The sequence below is a fragment of the Andrena cerasifolii genome, chromosome 3, assembly GCF_050908995.1.
Source record: "Andrena cerasifolii isolate SP2316 chromosome 3, iyAndCera1_principal, whole genome shotgun sequence".
In the NCBI taxonomy this organism is placed as follows: domain Eukaryota; kingdom Metazoa; phylum Arthropoda; class Insecta; order Hymenoptera; family Andrenidae; genus Andrena; species Andrena cerasifolii.
In genome coordinates, this window is record NC_135120.1 from 13103101 (window position 1) to 13124320 (window position 21220).

Here is a 21220-nt window from a genome sequence, read left to right on the forward strand (position 1 = left end):
TCCGGCACGATTGGTTTCGAATCTTTCCACGGCCGAACTCCTGTACCGTTCGCTTCATTGTTGTCGATAGCTGGACATTCGTTGCTCGGCATTGTCCCGGTGTATTCGTGAATCGTTGGTCCCTCGTTACGCGATACTCGGCTACCTTACCGGACAAGGAACACGCCCATGATGGAGCAACCACAGGCACTGGTCGACAGACAGACGCTTTGTCGGACCCGATGGCGCTAGAATCCAGCTGCCGATTATTCTTTTTCCGCCTTTTCACCATTCAAACACGCTCCGCCACCGTTTAGCACCGTTTATCGCCACCAACCAGGCCACGGGCCGCAGCCTCACCCGGGAGTACAGCGAACTCGAGGAATTTGACGATCTCGGTATAAGACGAATGGAAGATAGTTGGTGCGCACCCCCTGCACCCCTGCACTCGCCACACTGCCTCACACTCTTCACACTCGCCGTGCTCGCGTGTGCGAATACGGCGACAGGAAATGTCAAGATCACGACGAAGCATCCACGGCGCGGCGCGGCGGCGATGGCAATATCGCAGCTGTCCGATCGGATCTAGGGAACGCGTGCGTTCACCCGTCGCGCTTCCTGTACCCATATAGGTGCCTAATAGCACCATATACATATATGAATCTTCAGCTCCCAATTACTCGCCACTTTATCCATCTTTCCTTTCCTTCTTTGTCCCTTTTGTTCACCCCGAGAGCCCAAGATACACAACGTCTGTCGGGCCGTTAGAAGACTCGAGCAAACGACTAGAGCGTCTCGATGAAAAAGGGAAAGCAACTTTCGGGCCGTTCAGATTTAGCGAAAATGAGAGTTGACGCGCAAACACGTGCAACGGGGGTCTCAGGGCAGACTGAAAAAATCGTCACCCGAAATGGATAGGACGGAGAGAAGAACTTGACAAGGTATCGATTAGCTGTCACTTTATTTGGGAAAAGTAAAAGAGGAACGGACCCTGGGGAGCTTGGCTTGGAAAGTGGACTCGAATTCGAGCTGGCAGGTTACAAGGAAACACTCCTAAAACTGTCCCCGATTTCCACGCTTCCGACCATTTCCTCTTCTTCTCGCTTTCTTCGTAATAGTTGTCGCCTGCCGAGTTTCGGGGGAATGCTAATTTCTAATTTCATCATCGACATTTGAACCGTAGACCACCCAGGCCGTTCGGTGGATGTTGAGAGAACAATACAGACCTATTTGGTTTCGTCAGCGTTGTTCCACAGCCTCTGCCTACGCGGACCGTATCGATGAATTAACTTAACCCGCGCTTGATCGCCTCCGCGGCCACGAAAAGCTATGATTTTTAGGTCAATCCCGCATGCGCGGCTGCTTAATTAAACGAAATGCTCGTGGCAAAGGTTTATCGACCTCGTGAGAAGACCGACTTGGACTCGAATCAACCCATCGAATACCCCTATGACACTGTGGCGCCGTTTATTCGTACCGCTTCGTCTTCTTACCAGCATGTCTACAAATTAGTACCTACTCGGCGGTGTAACGTCTTCAGCTCTACATACAGATAACTATTCCGCTTCGTTGTACCTACTTAATACACGAGAAATCCACGTATCGCCGAGAAACACGCAGACGGCGAAGTTTTATTATGCGATCTAGCCGCTGGCCGCTAGCGTCTGCTCGTACCGAAACGACCGGCCAGTAGGACCAAGATACAAATTGTCTTGAGATAAAAGGAGCAGTTTGGGTGGTCTTCAATTGGATGGGACCGTTTGCATGTTAGCAAGCAGTCGACTTAAGCCCTTTGTCCGTCAATTTGTTCTTGAATTGAGGAGTCAACCGTTTAATAATCACAGGCTTTACGTTCGAACCTATGCAGACCGTTGCTAACCGCTAAAAAATACATAACGCGAGGGGTCGCTCGAGACTCGCGGCTTGATAATTTGCAAGACCATTTAGTTTAGATAAGAGAAACGATCACATTAGCGTGCTGAAGAATCGTAGCGAAGGATTGCTTAATGTACCTTGAGAACATCGGCCCGTGGAACAAGAGGGATTCGTGCGAAATGATAAAAGCACAATGCGGACGCTCGGATTGGGAGTTTGGTACGGGCAGAGCGAGCAACGATGAAAGAGAAGGAGTCGTGGCGTTTGGGAGCGGTGGCAGCCGGTTGCTCGCCTAACAAGACAATTAAGAGTAGGTACCGTAGGAGCTGCCGGACTCGGTTTTTTCTTGGTCGCGTGCTGATGTCAACTCGTGTCGGACGAGCTCTCTACTTTACGCTCGCTTGCATCCTTCGTCTCCGCATCGTTGAAGAATGCCTCGCCTTCGTGCCTTCGTGGGAACACGATCCAACAAATGCTGCGACAATCTCTTACGTAAATTCCCTGCGCCCGCGTTTCTGCATGCGAAACCTTTTATCTTCCTAAACAAATTCCTCCCTCTTTATTCGTTATAGGTACCTATAGGTACGCAGAAGAGAAGACGAAACAGAAATTTCTTTCCTCCCGCTGTTCTGTCTCGTCTCTTTTTCTTCATTTGCCCTTTCACACGACGGCCTTTTCAGCTGTTTTCGTTTGCGTTTTCGTTTTAATGGCTTCGGTATATTAAATCTGAGAAATTTGGCTGCTTGAGAGAGACATAGTGGCGACAGGAGGGAGAGAAAGATGCCCCATCCCGTTCTCTGCTATTTCTCTCTCTCTCTCTCTCTCTCTGCTCTGTTGCGATACTGTTCCCCGCTAGGTGCTCGGTGCTTTGTTTCGAAGCACGCGGAAAACTTTGGCTCGAGAAAGAGCTCAGTTTCTTGCCGTGGCTGCGTTCCTGGACAATGCACGAACTTCTGTAATTAAAGTTATGTTCCCGCGTCGAGGCTAAGTTACACGAAAGTTCTACCTCTCGACGATGCCTCTTTGAGAACCGACGCGGTCCGCAGACCGCTTGTCACTTATAAACTGTCAGCTTCGTTTCAAATCTTATCTCGGCTGGTGAAAAGAGTTTAGGCGGAGAAACTGTGCCTTCCTCGACCGTGGAGGAAGCCGAGTCAACGTGATAGTTTCGCCTTTGGCACCCCTCGAACAGCCGGAGCAACGTGCGTCGTCGAAACGATCGTTGTAAGAAACATACATACGGTAGACCTTGTGCCGAGTTTTCGGAAAGGAATCTTGAAAATCCAATGCCCGAAACTCCTGCACACTCGATCTAAGAAATAAAGGGAAGGTAAGGGCAAGAGACTGTGGAGGTGGGCCGGGTGTTTGCGAGATACCGACGGTGAACCAGATAAGGGTGCTTCTGGCAGGCCCAAAGGAGAATGTCTTTTTCCCTTTCGCGACCGTTTACTTTGGACGAGCGAGGCTGCGAACCGGGCACCTAAGGTGTCTCCAGCGTATCCGGAATGGCAAACGCCCGACTTATATTCTGCTCTCTCCTCTGGCAGACTGTTTTATAAGGGTTTACGCGTAACCGTTCGTTCGAGCTTCTGCTCTTGCTCTCTCGCTAACATCAGCACCCCCAAAGCTGTTCGCTTCAAGCTACTACCGCTACGACTCCCACCCCTCCCTTCCGCTCCATTCTCACCCTCCAGTTGTCCTTCATCGCGCCCACTGCTATATGCGCAGCTATTCCCCTTTAGACGCTGCGAGAATACGCGTTCCACGTCTCCTTCGATACTCTGCCGTAGAACGTTGGTCCACAGGTCAGCGATCTCGTTGGTTCCCGGCTGTTCACGACCACCGTTCACTGCTGACCAAAGAACGCACGACCCGGAAAGGATGCGGAACGCGAATAAGCGAACGAAAGACAACAGGGGAGAGAGGAAGAGGGGGTTGGGGATGGAAAGGGAAAGGGAAAGAAAAGAAAAGGTGAAAGAAGGCGAAGGAAAGGTTGGTTGGCGCCGCGAGGCGGAGCGTGGAGGTGGCGAAGGCGGGGCAAGCAAAGTTTCAGAGGCGTGATGTATCGACGGAATTTCAAAGCCAGGAGGTACTCTCTTTCTAGAGAAATTGCACTGTGTACCAGTACTAGAACATTTCCAGCTTCTCTGAACGTGGGAGGTTTCGTCGTGGTACTTGGCTTTACCGAGCGTTTTCAAAAAGTTAAGAATGGCACCTGCTTACGAATCGATCGCGTCACATCGGTATCGACCTAGAATTTAGAATCTAGGATCTAGAATCCAGAGAGAGGAGGCTTGCAGCGGCCTTGCCGGTTGGAAGGAATAAAGAGTAAAGATAAGAACGCGATGCATAATCCATCGGACGGGATGAGAAATCGAAGGCGAACAGCGTAGGGTGTGGATGGTTCGGACGGGGTGGCAACCGGGACAGGGGGTGAAAAACGGTAGAGCGAGGGAAGAGAAGGAACGAGAGGACGAGAACCGCGATCCATCAAGGAGAATGCCGAGGGTTTGGGGTGATGTATCCGAGGATAGGTTGACCTCTGCGCCGGACACTATAAAATTGCCCTTAAACATTCCTTCCTAAAACGATCGAGCTTTTAACGGAACGCATCCTTCCAAGTCGTCGCGGTGAAAATGTTGCTTCGATCGAGCGACCAAAGGTCAGTGCTCACCGAACAGTAGGTAGTACCTAATACGGATGACGTGGGCCGCAGGCGGCGACGAGGACAGGCACCCGGAAAAGAAAACCAGCCGGCAGGCTGGAGAAAATGCTGGTTTCGCCAGCGTATGCGCGGAACGCGTGGAAATGTCGAAACGAATGGCGTTTCGCTGTATCGTTGGCGCTCCATTGAAACCTACCCTCCCTCCTAGAGAAATGTCACGAAACGTCGGAAATTGAAAAGCTTATTCATATTTTTTCGATAGACGATAATGCGCACCGCGGTGGATCGGGCACTTTCATTCGGCATACGTAATGCGAGAACCGAGCGAACGAGGGATGAGAGAAGCCGACGTTGGTCGATGGATGCGAATTCCTCGATGAGCAACCCCAACTCCAACTCCAACCTCAGCCTCCCCCCCCCCCCCCCCCGACCTAACCCAGACCACAACTCCAGTCACCAGCCACCAGCCAGCAACTACCAACCCTCAACCCCCAACCCTCCACCGCAGACCCACGCGTCGCGGTTTTTCGCTCTTACAGCTTTCGTTCTCGTTAGTCGCGCAAGCGCCCCGATTCAACCGCAGCTTCTTTCATTTATAACCAACACGAGTCGCAACGGTCAGGATTTCCCGATGGAAATCAATGAAGACGCAACGAACCGTAGGGGAGGCCGGGGCTAGTTGACTAACGAGGTTAGTTGACTAATTCTCTTTAATTGTTGTATTATGTTATAAATTATGCTGCGATTCGCGATATTGAAGCATGTGAATTACCAGCTTGCCATTTAATCTGTCACCGTGACAAAAACTTGCGTGTTCCGTCAGTGAGAATGAAAAATCTAAAAAGGTCCGCGGGAAGTAAATATTTCTGTTTCGACTATTTATTAATTTATGTCCACTAAGTATCGCTTGATGTTTTTTTATGAATATTTTGTGGAAACGTGATGCATTGACTATAATTTAGGGTATTTTATTTTAGTCGGTGCGTGGAGATTTTGTACGTACAACCCTTAACATATTGACAATGTCGGGCGGGGTTACTTGACTAAGCATAGGAATACCACTAAAAATTGCACTTTTTATCCTCGAGATGCAGTCCACTTCCCCCACCACAAATCCCTCCAAACTCACCCCTACCAGTTTACACCCTATCCTTCCTTCAAACTCTCAGGCCTTCCAAATAAACCATAACAAACAAGTAGAAAATAATTACAGTATCTAACACCATGATACTTAATAAAAAAAAAAAATAACAGAGTGAAGGAGTGAAAATAAATATAAACAAATTGTTGGTCGTAGGATATATATGTACGCCTTTTGAATACTATATTGATGGAATTGGCTGCGTAAATATACGCGATTCGTATATATTGATGGAACTGCGACAGCGTATAGATACGCCTTTCGCAGGCAACGGGTTAAAACTGAAAAGTAAATGTAAAGTCAACTAACCTCATCATATTTGTCAACTAACCCCACAGCCGGGGTTTGTTGACTTATTCGTCTCACTTATAATAAAAACTGCGACCTAGACTCAAAACAATTTTAAAAATTAAGCCTGTATACCTAGTGAAATTTGTAAACTTTTGGTGTGCAACAAGTGAACAAAATACCAACGGTCTATTTATAAAAATTAGAAATGTTAAAAATTAGTCAACTAGCCCCGGTCTTCCCTATAGTCGTCGTCAGTGTTTGATTCGATGAAATCACAGTACCTGCGCAATCGGTGAAAAAGATACTTTTTTTCATGATCACATAGGTGTGCAATATGTGTACTTATTTTCGGCAACGGAAACTGTCTGTGGTCGGTGTCGCGTGAAAGTTAATAGGGTGCAGAAAACGGGCCGAGTGAAGGGAGAGCGATCCACCGCGCCGCACCACACCGCACCGCGCCGACCGTAGGTACACTATACACCGAGAACAGGCATTGGAAATTAGACACACGTTTCATTTCCTGGAGCGACTGCGGTTTCCGTCGTGGTTTCAAATATTGGAAATATCTCGCGCCGCTCACTGTACCGCGAGATTTCATTCCATCCGATTTTATGAATCTGGAAAAACCGCTCCTCGCTACTCAATTTACTTCTTCTGAATTTTCAATGCACATATACACTGCGTTCCATATAAGAGCGTACCAACGCCCCTACCGATTCGCGACCGATCTGCGCAGCCCCCACCGATCCGACACACGCGATTGGTCGTAGCACTTTCGCGATTGGTCGTAGCACTATCCCTGCCGGTTCACTGCCAATCAACAGCGTATCCCTGCGCGAAACGAGTACGCTCTAATGTGGAACGCAGTGTAGGTATTAGCTAAGTCTTAGGCAGTCGCGATACCCGCTCGAAAAGCGGAGAAATGCTTTCTGAATCGATCTGCGAACGACAACCACTTCAACTGGATCTATTCAGACAGGGTGGCCGTTTAAAGTAGTCGCTCTGATAAAGGCAAAATTACAGTAACGAGAAGAGACGACACCATCTTGCGCTTTAGTGGACGGAATTGCGACAGAGAGAGAATGTCGCGCTCGGGGGTAGGGGTAAGACGTCAAACTCAGGCACTCGGCTAAAAGAGACGGTGGATCGGGAGGGCAGAGTGGTGTGGGAGAAGGGTCGAGGTGCGGTGGGTAGAGAAATCGACAGTGCACTTTATCGGTGCCATAAAGACTAATATAATCCCGAGAAGGAAAAAGAGCGGCCGAAACGCGATAGACCGAGTGGCGGGTGTTGACACGCACACGAGTGCGGCGGACGCCTGAACGCGTGAACGCGCACGGACGAGCAGCGGCGTACCAGGCTGTTTTTTAGACGGAGTGGCTTTTTGCGGACGACAGGGCATTTAAGGGAATTGCTCCCTAGCGCCTTAGCTCGATCGCACCGCACCGCACCGCACCGACTCTCCCGCCACGGTCTCGGAAAGAACGCTCCTCGTTCCCGGCAGTAGGCAGAAGGGTATGCGCGAGTATTGTACATTGACTTGGCCACTGAACTAGTAACGCGATATTTATGTCCGTTTGGCACCGATTACCTATCGATGTCCTGCTTGACAGATCGGACATACCTATTGCCTTTCCTCGAGAAAACAACCCCCGCTTTGTAGTCCGCGACGATATTACAATTTCCGAGATGAATTCACGTTGAAACCTTGACTCGTTTACCCCGCTGCGAAATAGCATTATCACACCTCCTATCGCCCCTGTACTGCGCCACTTTGCCCCTCCTCCCTCGCTTTGGATCGCCCGTCAGTTCCTCTTCCTATTCCACCTTCTTCTTCGACAGCGTAGCCGTAGACGGAAAGCTTGGAGAGGGCCGCTTACACGACGACGGCGATGCTTGGCGTTCCTCTGTCTACGATCCATCGCAATCTTCACCCACGTTTCACGGCGCGGCGGCATGGCACTCCCCCTCGACTTGTAGCAGCTTCCCGAACGAAAGAGAGTGGTCTCGCGCGACGCGCGAGTATCGCGCGGACGAGCCCTTATCGCAAATGACTGCTTCCGCCGAGCACGGAGAGATTTAGAGAGCGTAACGACGTTGCGGTTCGCTCAGCGATCGCAAGGCAAGTGCCTAATCCAGACGATAATGGCTCGTCGCTCCCGCAAAACGATCGAACAAAGACCCAGCACTCGGACCTGCTCCTTTTGACGCCGCGGCTAGTCTCCTATGACGGCAACCTGTCCAGCGCGTCCGTTGGATAGCGGCTCAGGAATTTGCGTGCCTCGCGTCACGCACCCTTAGCAATCAAAGCAAGTGTATACGTGTGCATAATAGGTAGGTGCATACCTGTAGTCGGTATCAGATATATTGGCCGGTGAGTTCGCTTTCGCGAGCAGCGATTCTTGATATAGGGTAGACCGGGGGCGGTAGTAACAGTTTGAATTTGGAACACGCTTACGCAAAAACTATTACAGTTACAACAACAGTTTTTTTTACGAAAATGTTACTCACTTATCTGACATTATTGGAGCCACAATAGGTTCGCTGTATGTCAAGTAATATTCCGATTATTAATAAAAAATGAGAAGCGGAGAAAGTGTTACAATCGCCCCCGACCAGGTTTTTGAACTTAAATTATAAATTTTTATTAACGAGATACTTAAAAGTGATAAGTAACGAAAATGGCCAGATTAAGTATTAAAAAAATGGAGAAAACACATATTTGTAAAGGGAGTATTTATATTACAATTTTAAATCAGTAAGGAAAAGTTACTTCAGAGTATCGAAAAGTTATTCATTTGTGATTTATTTGATTTCACGTACTTGGCGTAATTTTTTTACTTTATTGAAGTTTTTTATGGGGATGTATCTATACTGCTAGGATATGGATGCGTGTATTCCAAATGTCATTCTTCATCACATATCCCAAATTTGTGTTAAAATCTATCATATATTTTGAGATATTTAACGCGTTACAATCTTCCCCCTGTTACTACCGCCGGTCTACAATGCATAGATTTCCAGATTCCGAAGAGTAGGTACCGGTACATACTTACATAGGTATACTACTCGGTGCGAACGAAATTGCCGTTGCGTTGCCGCCATCCGTCGACATTCGTGATATCCCTTTGCCAACTTCGGACTCAACGGTATCGATTACGCGGCTGGTAAATGAATCCGCGCGTATAACGAGTAGCTGGAGTATCTCTTACGAACACAACTCAGTACCGGTTGCGTTCATTCCGCACTATGGACTCGATGATAAACGAGAACTTCGCGCGATACCAGAACCTTGCAATCTCATAACCGAAACCTACGCGATGGACAACATTCCGTTGTTCCTGAAAGTTATAATACACCTAAGCAATGGACGGCGCCGATCATCTCTCGCTGCTCGATCGAAGGTAAACGTGGGACAGGGACGCGATAGGTGTGTACGCAATTATGTATCCCCGGTGTCGGACGAGGGCGCGAGTTAAAGAGAAGCGATCGATGGAACGAGGACGGTGACGGTCCGTGGCGGTCGGTTCGGGCCGGGACAGGCCGAGTCGAGCCGGCCGTCGCAACGAGCACGGTTTTAATTGAAACAGATAGAGCGATCAGCGAGTAGCGGTTAAACGGCGGGTGGCAGGCGTAGCGTAGGCCGTACGCCACGCCGCGCCGTACGCGTCGCGGACCCTCCGTGGGGAAGGGTGTTCGCAGGCGTCGAGGTCGAGGGAGTGTCTCGGCCGCGCTATACCCTTTCGTGGGATTATTCGGTGGGTAATGTATGGCGAACATAAATCACTGAATACGGACGCTCGGTCGAATCTATGCGAAACTCTCTGTCGACGATGATCCGGTCGGCACGCGGCACGGCTAGACTAATTGCTGGCCGGCAATCCTCCGCGAGACCCACACCCTCCAATTCACTCCCTCGCGCTACGCACACCATTCCCCTGTCTCCTCTTCAGATCCACGTCGCGATCGCGCGCGTATCTTTCGGAACTTCCACGTCCGCAAAATCCTCGACGACGAACGGAACGGATCGATCAGAATCGTCGCAGGACTGAAAAGGAATCAAAACTTTCGGTGGAAAAACCGAAGGAGGAATGCCGGGACGTGGGCCAGCGCGGGCACGCGCGTAGTTTGATGGTCGGGGGCGTAATTCTAATTATGCGGAGTATCCGTTACAGATTTATGAGGTCGCCCGTACATGTGTACGAATCGGTCCCGCGCCCTTTCCGCCTAGCCCCGTCACTTTTCTCCCGTGCCTCACCACTTCATTTACATATGAATTAAACTATTACGCCCCACGCAGCAGTCACTGGCGGCAAACTGCTCTGCACTCGTCGCCGAGTCACGAGTGAATCGTCAGTGGCCGTAGGTCCATTTCTCCATCGATTCGGAGCATCGAAACGATCGTACGCCACCGTTGCGGTCGCGTCGCTGCTAAAACACGAACGAATACAAGCTGCGCGCAAAGATAGCTACCCTTTACTTCGCATCCCAAGCGTGACTCGCCGAACCACCCCTTTGACTTTATCCTCGATAAGTATAAACCGGCCCGTTAATGGAAAGCGCCTGAATATTTCATATGCTCGTCCCGTGGTGACTGGAGCGGCGCGGTACAGCGCGGCTACTCTGTCACGACCGACTGACAAATTCCCTGAATCCTTTGGATTCAGTGATTCGCTCGCGAAGAGAAATCTCGACTCACCGGTGGTCCGACGCCGACGACCTAAAGTCTTTCCTCCTTTCCCACCCCTCAGCGAATTAACGTCACTTTGACTTTCACTTATTGTTTCGAACTGCGCGCGAGGCAGCAGCATGCGAGAATGCAAAACTCCAGCGAATGTATGAAAATTCGTGCGGCTTCTGGGAAGCTCGATGCAACGAAGGACCGAGATGGTCAAGACGATGAACTCGTCCGTGCTGTGTGTTCGCCAAAATCGATATCCAACACGGCCGAAGCCAAGTTCGGTGCAAAACACTCGTGCTCTGTTTAATATTGCAGGACGCGAGCTAATGCGCGCTGCTTTCATTAATGCCAGCCCTCGTCCCTCTGGCAGAGCCGATTCCAACGTCGTTGCAGGTTGCAGCAGCCTCCAGCATCGCCAAATGACGACCGTGCCTCTGCTTGGTAGAAGATTAAAGTTGCTTGTAGACGCGCCAATCTGAAAGAGGAAGAGCAAAGGGAAAGGGAGACTGCTTGTACACACGTTCGCGTAGCTAAATGGCAGTTGCCCGTTCGTTGGGCGCGACGTTTCGGTGGTCGGCTTCGGTGGTAAGAGTAGTTGGCCGTGGTTTGGGTTACGCGGCCCTTCGGACGCGACGCGCCGCGCCGGTAACCACTCCATGCGGTATCGTACTAATTGCAGCCACGGATGCCGGTTACTGCTCTTCAGGGTTAATCCACAGCGGCGTAAGAACGGGGAACGTAGACGATCGGCCGAAGCAGGTACGAGTTTGCAGCTTTCGCTACGCCTCTGCGGTCAAAGAGTTGCGGTAAACTCGACCGGGGAGACGCTTACGAACCAGCCGTTGGCACCGTTACAAGATACTCGGCAATTAAGCGTGATTAATGCCACCAATTAAAGAAACGTGGTAGAAACGTTTGTACCGTGTGTCGCTGGCCTACGTTTCTCGAATTCCCTTAGTCTACGACATCCGTATTCATTACCGTGTCCTTTCTATACGTTCCTTCGAACGACAGCTCACCGATTCGTGATCGCTACCTATTCGTGGCTCGTGGCTCGCAGATCGTGCAGCGACGGGAACGAAAACACTTGTTGGATGATTCGCTGCAACAACGCGAACATAATAGGATACTTTCTAAAGCAATCCCCTTGCTCCCTGAGAGAATCTTCCGCTAGCATCGAACCATCCGTCCTTGAGAATTTATGCGCGGTTTTCGAGGGGAACGTAGACGTCGAAGAGGAAGGGTCCCCGCCCGAGTCAGCCTATCGTTTACCCGTTATTTATTTCTCAAAATTTGAAAATTATACCGCATTTAATACATCGACCATCTCCCTCTTCCCCTTCTCGTCCCGCTATCCCCCGCCCACCAGCTCCGTGTTTTATTCATGTCGCAATAAATAAGGAACAAAAGAGCAGTTTGTGAAAAATCCCGATGCCCGACCTCTTCCGCGAGGCCTGGTAGGCAAGTGCACAAGTACATACATACAGTGACTCGCATTAATATTCGGACACTTTTTAAAATCGCATAACTTTTTTAGAATTGGTCCAAACGACTTGAGTTTTTTTTGAGAAGCTAGAAGGATTAGTTTGCTAAATGACGTATTTGGTCGTTTTGAAAAAAAATGTACTTGGTCGGAATAGCGAAAAGAATAGTAAAGGTCGATTTTTAAACTTTATTTTGTGAGCTTGTAATGAAAATTCAAAAAAAAAAATCGTTTATAGATTGCAGTAAGTTGTATACGTGCCTAAAATTTCATCAATATCGGTTAACGTTGCTCCGAGCTACAGAATCGCTGATTTCGGGAATTTTCGCGATTCTCGACCTTATTCTGCGATCTTTAAACGTTTGTAGCTCGGAGCAACGTTAACCGATTTTGATGAAATTTTAGGCACGTATACAACTTACTGCAATCTACAAACGGGTTTTTTGAATTTTCATTACAAGCTCACAAGTAAAAGTTTAAAAATCGACCTTTACTATTCTTTTCGCTATTCCAACCAAATTCCTTTTTTTCAAAACGACGAAACGCGCCAGTTAGCAAACTAATCCTTCCAGCTTCTAAAAAAAACTCAAGTTGTTTGGACCAATTCTAGTGCCTCGTGTGTCGTCACGATTGTCGATACCCGTCGGCCGAATTTATCGAAATTCCTGTACCTAATGTCGAGGGAATTGGTAAAAGAAAGCACCTAATTGTACTAATTGTTGGACGGTTAGGGAGAACGGAGACGAGGGTAGGTGGCGGGCGTTGCTGCACACAGCTTATTAACTTTTCAAGGCAACGTAGGACGTACGAGGCCGTAGCGACAAAATAGAAGGTCGGAGAATGGTAGGAGATAGAAGGAGCGGAGCGGGCCTTGGCAGATGGCACCCGAGGGGATATCCTTGTCCAGGATATCAAGGGTTACCCATCACCGCGGGGACGGCAAACGCGCGCAAGTAAAGGGTAACTGATTCTAATCGCGCGCCCTCCGCGCTGTAACCTACTACGTTACTATGATGAATGGGCAAAGTGCCTCGTGACTACCGAATGGCAAACCCGACCAATGTGCTCCGAGATATTAAAATCCCTACGATCGATCTCCGTCGTTCGCTTTCCCGCGGCACGGCACCCACCGCCGATTTCACGACACTTGGATATCGCTAACGATTGCCATTACCCTACCAAACGGTCCAGTCGTACCGTGCCATTTGCACGTGTCGACAATTATTCTGCAAGGCCGGAGAAACCATCGTTTCCCGATGAAAAAATCAACTCGTCGAGAAAAACGAGCCGCATAAGCGTATAAACCTACAGTGTGCCAAACAACCGATCAGATACAGAATTGCGAACGATTTTAATACGCCGCTTTTGCCCTCGCCTCTGCCTCCGCCTCCGCCTCGTAATTCATGCAACGACCGGGCCGCGTATTTTTATTGGTACGCGCCGATCGAGATCGCAATCTAAATTGAATCGGATAGGAGGGTCCTGGCGCGCCGAGCCGCTTTCATAAACACGCTGCGCACGCCAAAACACGCGGACCGGTCAATGTTTTTAAGCCGCTACTTTCCGCTATCAGAGGCCGCGAAATGTTCCAAGGACCCTCCCGCGAAAGCTTTCGTCGCGATTCGCGCATCGATAAACCCTTGGCTACTGAAAACCGGCATCGGTGCGCCTCGGCTCCACTCGGCTCCGCTCGACCGCTAGGAAACAAGGATCGAAGAATCGTTAAAGCGACGACCAGAGATAGCTGGGATAGCATCTGCTAACGACGCGCGGACGAGCGATCCAGCGGATCCCTTGAAAGAGGAAACGACCAGCGAAAAAGTACGTCCCCCTTCCTTCTCTGAACGCGGCAGACAATTCTACTTGGGATAAAATCGGTCGAAATCCTCCAAGGGCCACCATCGACGCGGCCAGAGAGAAGGGGAGATGATTCAGAGATATCGTTCGACATAAAACCCTTAAGGTTCAAATTTGCATGTTACAACCTGCGTACCCCACCTTTCGGATTTTCCCCCGCGTTAGACTTTCGACTTGGGCTACTCGTACGCCCCCACCTCTGCCCGCCTTCCTTGTCCGCATCCCCGAGCTTACTCTTATCCCTGCTATTTTGAATGTAAGATAGGTACGCGCGCCCTTACCGTCTGTCTCCCTTTCGCCATCCAGCAGATTCCTCTGTTTCTCAACTCTCTTCCTACGTCTGCCCTTCTTCCATTCGTTCTCTGCCTCTTCCCTTTTCCCTGCTGTGCTAAGCTCTCGCCTTTTCTTTTCTTTTCTTCTTTCTCCGATTCTGTCTATCGTATTCTTCTGCTGTTCCGCTCGCTCCCTTTAAGACGGAGTCCTTCGGTCATTTCAAGGATCCACCGCACTTAAATCAAGTTCCTTGTTTTGGATAAGACTATGCAACACCCTCGGTCGGTTGTTGAGCGAAAAGTGTAGCAACGCCTCGCCATTTACCTACTTAAGTACTTAACTACACAATCTACATGCTTGCGAAAAAGATGGGAATCGAGGATCTTCGCGTCCGCGACCCGCGTGGTCCCTAAAATCGAACAGCGCACCGAACACAACTATTTGCCCAAGGGCACCCCTTCTATTTGCACAGACCGGGCGAAAGCGAGAGTCGCTCGCAAATGATGACGAATGGTTGCGAATGATTTTAGTAACGCTATAATGCATCAGCTACAACATAGCTGAATACATGGATAGGCTGTCGTAGTGTCGTGCCTTTCCACAGTTTCCACGGCATTACACGACGACACATTTCGCGGCGAGCATCGGAACCAAAGGAACATGGCAAATGTAAGGACGACGCCCGGTTACCTCTACCCAAACAAACTTCATCCATCTCCCTTGTTTGACTACACCTCGTCAAATTCAACCACGCTGCTACTCTCTGCCCCTATTCATTCGTACATCTAACTGTCTTCATCTAGGTATACGTATGCATATAGTATAGGTAGGGGAGGGAGGGAGAGGACACGATGGGGAAGCTAAGCAAACATGCAAAAAAAATTGATAATTATATCTTTTATTTAAGATTTTATGAATTAATATACGATTATAAGATAAAATTTTAACCTTTGGTACATAAGTGGCTCACAGCCATAATCGTACACTCTTTAAAATCGCATAACTTTTTTAAAATTAATCCAAACGACTTGAGTTTTTTTTAGGAGCTAGAAGGATTAATTTGCTAAGTGACGCGATTCGTCGTTTTGAAAAAAATGCACTTGGTCGGAATAGCAAAAAAAATAGAAAAGGTCGTTTTTCAACTTTTTTTTGCGAGCCTGTAATGACAATTCAAAAAATCCGTTTGTAGATTGAAGTAAGTCGTATACGTGTCTAAAATTTCATGAAAATCTGTTAAAGTTTCTCTGAGCTATAAACACTTAAAGATCACAGAACAAGGTCGAGAATCGCTGATTTTGGGAATTTCCGCGATTCTCGATCTTATTCTGCGATCTTTAAGCGTTTATAGCTCAGAGCAACTTTAATCGATTTTCATGAAATTTTAGGCACGTATACAACTTACTTCAATCTACAAACGGTTTTTCTTTTAATTTTCATTATAGGCTCACAAAAAAAGTTGAAAAAACGACCTTTTCTATTTTTTTTTGTAATTCCGACCAAGTGCTTTTTTTTAAAAAACATCGAATCACGTCACTTAGCAAACTAATCCTTCCAGCTTCTAAAAAAAACTCAAGTCGTTTGGGTTAATTTTAAAAAAGTTATGCGATATTAAAGAGTGTACGATTATTGCTGTGAGCCACTGTACTTTGAGCAGCACTAAAATAAAAATTTGAAGTTATTAAACTTTTTAAACGTCTTTTTAGTACGCAAAATAAGATCCACGCAGCACGTGGACGATTTTACAGCTCTAAACCAAAGACGCGTGCTCCCCCACTCATTTTTATCAACGAACTAACCGTTGCCATAAAATAGCTTCCTTTTGGTACTTTCCCTACATAGGTACCTAGAAACGTCTTTCGTTCGGTTGCTCCTCCTCCCTCCTACTTAATGGTAAAGTTTTAAAGTGTCGCGACAGGTTCTGGCGTTGTCGAGCATTGCCGTGGCTGAAGAAAACAAGCGAATTTTCGCTAGCTATCGATTCTAGGCTGGAACGACTCTCTGGAATGACGAACGATCGTGCGTGGTACTCGGGGACAAAAGTTTCGTATCCCCACGATATCCGTCAGGCGTTATTTATTTCGAGAGCGTATTATTGTTGTTTATTATCTGAGGTTCGGTACATTTAACCCGTGCCGCGCCCCGCCCCGCCGCTTCGTCCGCGAGGACAATACAGGACAAAACGATCCCCTAGTAGGAGAATTTCCGTCGGCTGAAACTTCTCCGAAGGGATAAAGTAGTCTTCGATCCGTCTGCCTCGCTCCGCCTTATTACTTTTCACGAAAGACGCGGGCGCTCCTCATACACGCTGCAAAATGTAGAAGAAGTGAATTCAAGGAGATTCCACTGGAAACGTGGCTCGACGTCGCATACCTAACTAAGTACTTAGCGAATTCCACGAAGGACAGTGGTTCGGTGCTACCTTATACAAATACGAAGTATGTAGCTCGAAATGCGGGAAAGTTCGTTTGCCAAATTGCCCGGTTGCCCGGTTCCCACAAGCCATCCAACCGGAAGAAAATAACGATCAAAGTTTTCCCGTGCGCGGAAAGATACCTGAGCAGGAAGCTCGATAAGCCGTCGAACGTTGCGCGACTGCGAAACAAAAGAAAGGCAGGAACCACGATTGCGATGGCCCAACGATTCCACTGGATGCGACTCGCACTGCGTGCGCACGATAAAAAATCGATTACAGCGTGAGACCGACGGCGACGTGATCGCGAAACGATCGGTTGTCGCAGTCGGTGATAAAGTCGCGATAGGATCGGAACAGATGTTCGGTAGAAAATCAGGGTGCGTTCACACGCGTCAATTCGCAGGCAGGAAGGCACACAGGTGAGTAAAGTACACGCGCATGTGTATGCGCGTACACATATAGCGAAGTAGAGAAATGGACAGGTAGGCAAACGTAGTTTTCGCAGGATTTCGGTGGCCGAGCGAATAGTCCCGCTCGCGGTGCCCTCGATCGTCGAGCTATCTGTTTGCAGGCTTGCGTGCTTTATCGCGCAACTGTTTGATCGCGAAGAATAGATAGCAATCGAGAGAATCGTAACCGCATAGGATAGAGAATAGAGCGAAGCGAAATGATAGGGACGGTAACGCGCCGCGAGAAGAAGATGAGAAGGAAGGCAAGGATTACAGGTCAAACGACGAAAGTGTCGCGGTCAGCCATTGAAGACCGATAACAGGCACGGTCACTCTCGACTACGTTCTTGGAATCGACGGAAAAGGAAGGTGGGTAGAGAAAGAGCAAGCGGTCGCCCGTTACTAGCGCCGGTTAGATCCGCGTGCACGATCAACAGAGCCGCGCATACGTCTGTATACGCGGCGCAGCGCCGCGCCGCCCAGGGGAGGAAGAGGGCGAACGGCGAGATTTACCCTAGAGCCCCGGGCAACCGCAACCCCCGAAGCGATTTCGATTATCGATAGCACTCGTTTTAAAACACCCTGTGTCGATTCGTCGGTCTCTCTACTGGCCCTCGTCTCCTCCCACCGAGGCAAACCCTCCCGGTTCTTTTTATTCCCTTCTCGTTGACGGACGCGACGCGATTGTCACGTTGGGGTTTCGTAGCCCTCGCAGATGCCATTCTAGATTCGTTCGATCGGCTCCCCGATTCACGCTTCGCGATTCTCGATTCCAGATCTCCGATCCTCGGTTCCTCGGTTCCTCGCTAAGTGGACACCTGCAACTGCCGCTCAATATGAGATAGGTACGTCCCCGGGACGCTTGGTTCTCCTGTACTATACTAGAAATAGATACATGTAGGTACAACACGTGCCTATGTTTCTCGCGAAAGTCAGGCAAAAGCCTCGGCCATTTTCTTGCCCGATAACGCTTATCCCTTGCCGTGCGAAGGTCTAGGGCAGAGTCGATCGTAACACTCGCCTCGCGAAACTATCTCGGCGAACCTCCTCGAGATTCGTCCAGTATCCTTCCATTACAGGTCGGGCGGTGGATCCGTAGATGGTGGAGAGATAAGGCGGACGATGACTTTGGATGGGGTGGCAAAGCGACGGGCGAATGTTGGCGCTTGTGTGTCGTCTCGTTTCGTCTCATCCTGTCTCGGGGGGGCGATCGCTCATCTCGGAATAGCGTTTGCTCACGGTGCGCGCCCGATGCGCTCGGGTACGAGAACGGGAACCAACCACTCAAACCGACATCCCCTCGTAATCTTCGCTATTCCGTGTCAACTATCTTACATCGATCATCCGGCCAGTTCTATTAAATTTTTCGCCACGCGACCACCACTGAGCGCGACCCGACGATTCGTCCTTACGTAGGTACATGCGAAACGTACCTCCGTTTAAACGTCGACCTGCACTGTTTACACGCGCAGAGACGCGGTGCCGGGCGAGGAGCGAAGCGACGCGGCGCGACGAATCGAAACGGACGAGCCGTAATGAAACGAGGGTAGGTAAGCTCCGCTAAAGTGAGGTAAGGCGGGGATTTAAGCGAGCGGAAAGTCTCTTATGAAAATAATGTCGGAGAGGAAATGCGAAACGAAATAAAAACTAAGTAATGTATGCGAATGGCTGCCGGTGGAGGTTGGGACGGGAGGTGAGGAGTGGCGGTGGATGTCGGCACGATTTACATAGACCGCGCAGGGTGGCGTGGAGCGGTGCGAATCACGGCGATCCAACGCGAAACGAAGCGGGGAAACAGCAGGCAAGTCCGCTTCTAAGAATGTATCGCCGCGCCGTTACGTAGACTACATAAAATTGCTTTTACCTCTTATTAACAATTCATATTCCTTGCTCGAGAGTCACTCGCGATAAAAAGTTATCGGTGGGGAGATACTCCTTCGCGACAGACTCGCGACTCTTCGCATCGACGAGACGCGCGCCCCGCCAACGCCAGCAAATGCTCGGAGGGATTGCTAAATACGAACTACGAGCTAGGAGCGCTAGGTCGGCAATTTATAGAGACAGGGAGTGTTCGCTACGAGTCCGAGAAATTTTCTTAAACTCTGCTCACGAAGGCTTCGCATTCTTTCTCAGATCCTTTTGAAACGCAAGCCTTCTAATGCGCGATACGTTGCTTCCTCCCGGGCCGGGGGAAAAGTGACTCGGGAAGTATCGTTACTCCCTCGCTGGCGTTGCGGTCTACCCTTCGCTCGCGTGTACTAACGTTCCTCTCCCTCCACGTGGCCACCGCGGCCACAGCCACAGCCACAGCCGCTCCAGACACCCCAGACACCCCACTCCGCCTGTCTCATCCCATCAGCAAAATGCTGTCCGATGCGGAGCACGACGCTTCCGGGGGGAGCTTTGAATGCGGATCTAATTACTTCCGGTCGGTCGTTCGCACCGCTCAATACACGCATATCCGGCATATTACGAGTCGAAGGTCCAGCTCGCGCTAGGACGCCCTAGCGCGCCCTCAACAGCTGCTCGCTCCGAAGTCCTCTCCTATCGCCCACTCCACCCCTTTCGATTCCATTCGATTCGACGACGTTCCCTCAACCTGTTTCTCTTATTCCTGTTTGGATGTTCAATCGAGGTAGCCACTGTATACTTATCCGACTCCATCGACGATCTAGCCATTCTCGCGGCAGTTTTTCAATCGATAAAGGCTCGAGGAAGCCAGACTCGAAAGGAAACGAAACGAACCGGATCGAGAGAGCAACGGTGGTAGGATACAGGGGTTAGGAACGCTTTGAGCCTGCCGCGGCTTTGTCGCGACGTCCCTTACGCGTGCTGCGTCTACCGTGTTTAATATTTCCAAAGTGCTCCGACAAAAACCCACTGAATTATGAATTGCCGTAGGAAGAGGATACTTGCGCGTAACACCGAACTCGGATTTTCTATCGGCGCGGGACTATAATAATAGCGATCGCAGCCACTGAGAATGTTGCTGTCTCGTCCGTTCCGAGGTCGGTTCGTGCAACCTCGATTCACGTTCGAGACTTCCGAAAACGCGAATAATAGCGATCAAGAGGGTAGGGGTGAGAGAGGGTGAAGGCAGATAGACACCACCGCGTCGCATCGTCGAGGAATCCCCGCCAAGCTTTGACGCTCGTCGCTCTTCGGGATTACGGTTAAGATCAAGGTGGTCGTTCAACTTCATATCTCCCATCCTCGCTTTCTCAGCCTAGTCGTCTGGAAGAAGCGAAGAAACCGAGTTTTATTTGGTCAAAGCTGGAGTACACGGAACGCGCGCTCGAGGTGCTTTGATCTTTCGGAATATGTATCGCGCAGACCGTGTAGGTGCCTACTTAAGTACATCGGATGTCACGACAACTTTCAAAATAAATCGCGCGTCAAATTTCCCGAACGGTCAGGAGCGTAAAATATTAGGTAATAGGAAAAAGCTCCACTTGCTTACGTATCGTACGCAGGTACTTGAACGCATTCGTTTCACGTATTTTCGAGGGGGTTCCCATGCTCCCAAACGATGCAGCTCTGAAGCTTCTACGTTGAAGGAGCAGGATAAGCAGCCATTTTTCACGGATATATAAATGCAGGTTATTAATACGTTCGTATTACGAGGCACAGAGAGAAGGTAATTAGCCGACGGTTCATCAGTCACTCCGGCACATAGCCGGCATACCATATCCCGGCCGCATCTTTGCCGTTCGTCAGAGAAAAAAGGGTAGAGATCCTTCCCGAGCGCAACAACGACCTACAGGGTACCAGACGCATTAGAGGACTAATGAAACGTCGGATCAGACGAGAACCTTTCGAGAAAGCCTTCGAAAGGCGAAGGGATCCGTTAACGTTAAAGCATCTCCAACGCCTACCAGATGGAACAAAAAAATCCTACCTACAATACTTTCTCTTCCTCTGCGCTCGATCGATAAAAATACCCACTTGGCGTCTCTCGTATGTTGGGTCCGAAAAATCCTCGCTTATTCAAATTCGAATTCGACGTACCTACCTGAGTAATCCATCGCCGCTTGTCTTTTCGCCGGATGATTCGATTCCATTGGCAAACGACGCGTAGGAAAAGGAAGGATCAGCCGAGACGAATTATTTATC